Source organism: Manis javanica, chromosome 3 (genome assembly GCF_040802235.1).
Source record: "Manis javanica isolate MJ-LG chromosome 3, MJ_LKY, whole genome shotgun sequence".
Taxonomy (NCBI): domain Eukaryota; kingdom Metazoa; phylum Chordata; class Mammalia; order Pholidota; family Manidae; genus Manis; species Manis javanica.
Genome location: NC_133158.1, coordinates 41,762,534 through 41,768,544, shown reverse-complemented (window position 1 = coordinate 41,768,544; position 6,011 = coordinate 41,762,534).

The following is a 6,011-nucleotide window of genomic DNA, read 5'->3' as shown; positions in this document are numbered from 1 at the left end:
GACGTCAGCTCTGATGACACGGGCCCTTGGAGGGTTTCCAGCTGGGGAGGTTTGATTATGCTCGGAATTACGGTATCTTGGCACAATTACAAACTGCCCCCAAAGAGGCAAGAGTAGTATAAGAATCCCAGATACATAGATCTGCAAAGGTGAAACTTTTAAACCCCTGTACTCTGTGGAGGTGACCTTATTTGGAACTGGGGTCTTTGAGGGTATAAATGACCTCAGATGAGGCCACATTGGCTAAAGGAAGGGGGCTGCTACACCCGACAGGACTGGTGTCCTTTTATAAGAGGGAAATTTGGACAGCTGCATAGAGAAGGCCATGGGTGTGAACACAGGCTGAGATCCCAGTCGTGCTGGCACAAGGTGAGGGCCACTGGCAGCCACAAGGTGGGGGACAGGAAGGACCCCCACTGGCGCCTTCAGAGGGAGCAGGGCCCTGCCCACACCTTGATTTGGGCTGCTAGCCTATGGAAATGAGAGACAGTACATTTGTGCTGGTTCAATCTATCCAAGTTTGCAGAAATTTGTTATGCCAGCCCAAGTGTGCTCTGACTCCACGGAGCCCACCTCCCGAGGCTCCCGGGCTGGCCCGCAGGTCCTTGTGGCCTCTAGGGACTGACAAGTCAAGGGCAGGGCTGCCAATTGGGTCCCTTGCCGTGCACGCTGGCAAGTGTCAGGTCACACTTCAGACTCAGAAAGTGCAAGGATAGTACAAAGAGTTCCCAGAGGCCTTTCGCCCAGATTTTCCAGTTGTTACTACATTCCCTTTACACTCCACCTGTCTCTGTCCCCATGATTTGAATCTAAGTAACTGTCACCTCCTTATCCTCTCCCTATCTGGTTTTCCTGAATGGCTGGGAAGTTGCAGACATGATGTCCCTTTATTCTAACTATCTTCATGTGAATTTCCTGAAAAGAGAGGATTGTTTTCCATAACCACAATACAACTGCCAGAATCAAGAAGTTAAGCTAAAACTGTTTCCAAAAAGGTCTTTTAAAAACAAAAGTTAACATTGATAACAAGTATGTGGAGCGCCCTCCACAGTGAATCACTGCCACATGCCGAGTTCAGCAGCTCTATCTCCATAGTCATTCTTTGTATTAAGGCACAGATGTTTTTGAAGTGTACAGGCCAGATGTTTTATATAACATCCCCTGGCCTGTTTCCTTGTGATTGGACCCTAGGGATGCCCTTTGTTGGGAGACCAACGTAGTGACTCCAAATTGGTGTCCACTGTCAGGACACATGTGGTCGGTGAATCCTGTCTCCTGCAACGTCAACTTAAACCACTGGGTTTCTCCACTGTAAAGTTACTATCTTTACTCTTTGTAAGTAATAAGTATTCTTTGGGGAGATACTTTGAAACTATGGAAAATACGTTGCCATTTCTCAGCCAACACTCTGGTTTTAGCTTCCATGAGTGGTTTGTGTCTGAATGAAGTTCAATAAAAATGGTCACCCAGTGGTGATTTTTCTAATTTCATCACTGCTACATTTATTATTTGGCATTCTTCTTCCCCACTTATTTATCTGTTCATTTATTTATGCTAGTGTGGATTCATAGATCCTTTTTAAATATATATATTTATTCTATCATTGAGACAGCGCAATCCAATGGCTTTCAGTTTTCAGTCTATAAACACTAATATTTAGTATTCCCAGAGTTGTGCAGCCACCACAATTCAACTTGAATGTTTGTGTCACTGCAGAGAAAGCCCTATGCCTGCCAGCAGCCCCCACTCCTCTGGCCACAGGGGAACAATTACTTTCTATCAAGTGGATTCGTGTATTCTTGCCTTATTAATGGATTATTTTACCACCATCACTGACACTAACAAGGCCATGGATATCAAGCCAGACCCTGTGTCTTTTTTATTTCCCACTGTTCTTTGAGCATCTCTGGGGATGGGACCTTTCTCCATGGGTCCTTGTTATGGGCTGAACTGTGTCCTGCCCAAATTCATATGTAAGTCCCAACCCCCATACCTGAGAATGTGTTTGGAGATAAAGTGTTTACAGAGGTGACTGAGGGGAAAATGAGGCCCTTAGCGTGACTAAGGGTGTGTCTGTGCCCGGCTGTGCTCAGGCGCCTCTGCACCTTCTTCCTCACCAGCACCCCCACCCCTCCCCACCTTGCCCTATCTAATTACTCTCCGAATCTGACCAACTGCCCCGGCCCCAGCCCCCACCTTTGGCCCCCACCTTTGATGTGCGAGCCCTTGGCCCACCTGCAGCAGAAGCCTGTGGGGTCAGTTTAGCGTGACTCAGCCTGGCCTTGCTGTTGGGTACCCCTCCCTCGCTGGCCCGCCCTGCCCCTTGGCTGTAAGTCCAGCTGTCCTGTGGTGTTCAAAGTTCAGTCCCATCTCTGAAGGCTTCCTTACCGTTTGAAAATTGTCAGCTATTTCTTCTTTAACAAGAGCAGGGCCCTGGCTTAAACAAAAGACATTCATTTCTCATAGTTCTGGAGGCTGAACGCCCAAGATCAAGGTGCTGGCTGGTGAGGGCCTGCTTCCTGGCTTACAGACACAGTAGGGTGGGGGGCTCCCTGCTAGCTCTTCTTACAGGAACACTAATCTCATCGCAAGGGCTCCATCCTCATGACCTCATCACCTCCCAAAGGCCCACCTCCTGACACCATCACACGGGGGTCAGGGCTTCAACAACCCATGTGTGTGGGGGGGGTCAGGGTCAGGGACCACAACATTCAGCTCAGAGCAGACCAGAGCCCATCTGACATCCTTGTAAGACATGCAAAAGACACCAGGTATGTGCCCACACAGGAAAAGGCGCGTGAGGACAGGGAGCAGCCAGCCAGCTACATGCCAGGGAGGGGCCTCGGAGGATGCAGCTCTGCAGACGGCACCTTGATCTTGGACCCGCAGCCTCCAGGACTGACACAACAGATGTCTGCTGGGAGGAGTTTGCTGCCCACCAGCCAGAGGCCCCTCCATGCTGGCGGGAGGGTTTGCAGCTTAGGAAAGGTGACTGGACTGGGTGCCAGCCAGCAGGGAGATGCCAGCTGCACTATGGGACCTGCGGCTGGTGTTCCCAGGTATGGTGCAGCGGGCATGAAAGACTTCTACCTCGCAATGAAGCCTGGCTCCAGGTCTCCGAGCCAATCTCTTTGGTCATGTTTTTGTTATTTGTGTTTATTCTTATGGTATTCATCTCCATAATGTAGATGATATTGTGTATTTCTTTTTCTTGATTTATAAGCTTTAGACAATATTTTAAACAATAAAAATAATTGCTATTTCTTGTTCCGACTTTTTTTTTTGGAAAGTTTATTTGGCACAGTTCACATACCATACAGCTCACCTGTATAAAGTGCACACAGTTGAGTGGCTTTTGGTATCTCCACGGTGTGGGGCAACCATCTTCACAGAGAGGAAGCCTGCATCCTTAGCCTCACCCCACACCAGACCTTCCACACCCCGGCCCAGCAGCCACTGATCTGCTTGTTTCTCCCAGTTTGCCTGTTCTGGGTATTTCATTCAGATGGAACCGTGTAGTATGTGGTCCTTCGTGACTGGCTTCCTCCACTTGGCATGTTTTCAAGGTTCCTCCATATTGTATCATGTGTCAGTATTTCATTTTTCATTGTCACATGAAATGCCATTGTGTGGATGGGCCACATTTTGTTATCCATTCCTCAGATGACGGACATTTGTGTTGGTGGTTGTGGTTAATGTGGCTGTGATGCTCACGCACAGGTTTTTGTGTGGACACTTGTTTTCATTCCTTTTGGGTGTATACCTAGGAAGAGAATTACTGGGTCACACGGTAGGTCTGTGCTTAAACTGTTGAGAAGCTGTGAGACTGTTGCCCAGTTGGCAGTGTGTGAGGCCCCCAGTGCGTCAGGCTTGCTCGCATGGGCTGTCATTTGTTGTCCGGATCACAGGCATCCTGGAGGTGCGGGGGGGTATCTGACTGTGGCTTTGATTTACATTTCCCTGGTGAGAAATGACAGTGAGTGGTTTTCATGTACTTATTGGCCATTTGTAAATCTTCTTTGAAGAAAAGTCTATTCAGGTCCTTTGCCCACTTTTAAATTGAGTTGTTTGTCTTTTGTTGTTGAACTCTAAAAGTTCTTTATCTCCTCTGGATACTGAACCCTTGTTAGATATGACCTGCAAGTATTTTCTCCCATACTGTGGACGTCTTTCCACTTTCTGGATGCACCAAAGTTTTCAATATTGATGAACACCAGTTTTTTGTTTTTTGTTTTGCTATTGTTGCTTGTGCTTTGGGTGTCATACCTAAGAAACCACCGACAAATCAAAGGTCATGCAGATTCACCCCCATGTTGTCTTCCACTAGTTTTATGGTTTGAATTCTTTATTTAGGTTTTTAAATTCATTTTGAGTTACTTTTTGTAAATAGTGTGACGTAAGAACTCTTTGGCATGTGGATTTTCAGTTGTCCCAGCAGCATTTGTTGAAAAGACCGGTCTTGCTGTTCTTGTAAAAATCACCTGACCATAAATCTAAGGGCTTCTTTCTGGACCTGCATTTCTATTCCCGTGATCTAAATGTCTATCTTTATACCAGGGCCACACTATTTTTATTACTGTAACTTTGTACTAAGTTTAAAATAGGGAAGTGCAAGTTTTCCAACTTTGTTCTTTTTCACGATTGTCTTGGCAGTGGGTTTCCTTGGAATTCCTATGAACTTTTTATGATAAGTGTCTCCATTTCTGCAAAAATTGCTGTTGGGCTTGTGACAGAGGTTGTGTTGAATCTATAGATTGCTTTGGGGGAGGGGTACAACCTTTTTAACAATGTTAAATCTTCCAATCCGTGGATATGAGATGTCTACCCATTTACTTAAGTCTTCTTTAATTTCTTTCAGCAATGTTTTGAATTTTCAACATACTTGTACTTCTTTGGTTAAATTTATTCCTCAGTATTTTGTTTGTTTGGATTTGGGCATGAACATGGGGAATGCGATGTCTATTTATTTGGGTCCATTTTACTCTTCCCAACAGTGTTTTGTCATTCCCAGAGTGTAAGGTGTGTATTCAGTAAGTTTTTACACACCTGTCAATCCTCACTCTGTAAAGCATGCCTACCAGGTTGCTAGTGATTCCTTCTGCCCGCTCTTGTCCCCAAACCCTATCTTCAGTTACTATTACTACTAACAACAATCAGCCGAGCACTGGCTGCACAGGTAATGGATGGACTCTCTCTAACAATTACAGGAGGTGGGCACTGTTTAACCATCACCTTACAGAAGAGGATGATGAGGCCCAGGGACCACGAGTGGCTTGCCCAAGGTGTGGGAGTTAGCCTCTCCTGCGTGGCAGCCGACCCAGCCTTGGGATAGGTTGAACAATGTTAAGTCACTGGTGTTTGACCTACAAAAGACTGGCAATTTCATGTTATTTAACTTGTTTTAAAAAAGGGATCTGGGGTTTGAAGCAGGTGGCTGAGTATCTGGCTGCCTGGTGTGGATGTGGGTTTTCTGAGTTGGAGGCTCCAGCCAAGGAGGCCTGGACATGCCTGCCTCCTCTGAGTCTGTCCTGAGATGGGCCCCTTCCCGGGGTGAGAGCTCCTGTGCTCACTGTATGTCAAGTCCTGAGGGGCACAAAGGGTATATCCCCTACGAGCCATACAGTGCCATCTGTGAGTCACCCAGCCTGCGGGAATCACCACCCCCCCCGCCCCAGGGACGGGCTGGTCGGGCAGATCCCAGGGCAGGGGCCTCACCTGACAGGCCACATGCACTTGCAGTGGCTATTTATGGCCAGTCCTGCTGCTTCTAGAATAGGTGCAGGGAAGGCAGCACCTGGTTGGCCTCTGGACTGTTTGCTTGAGAAGATTCCATTACATAAGGTGTGGGAAGGAAGGGGCCTTGAGCTTCAGTGCCTCGCGCCGTGAAGAGGGAAGGGGGTGTCGGTTGTGTGTGCTCTCTCTTGGGCTCTGACATGGGCGGCTCTGTGTGCCCTCTCTTGGGCTCTGCCTTGGGTGGGGGGCATGTTTCCCCAATCCTGGCAGTCTCGGGT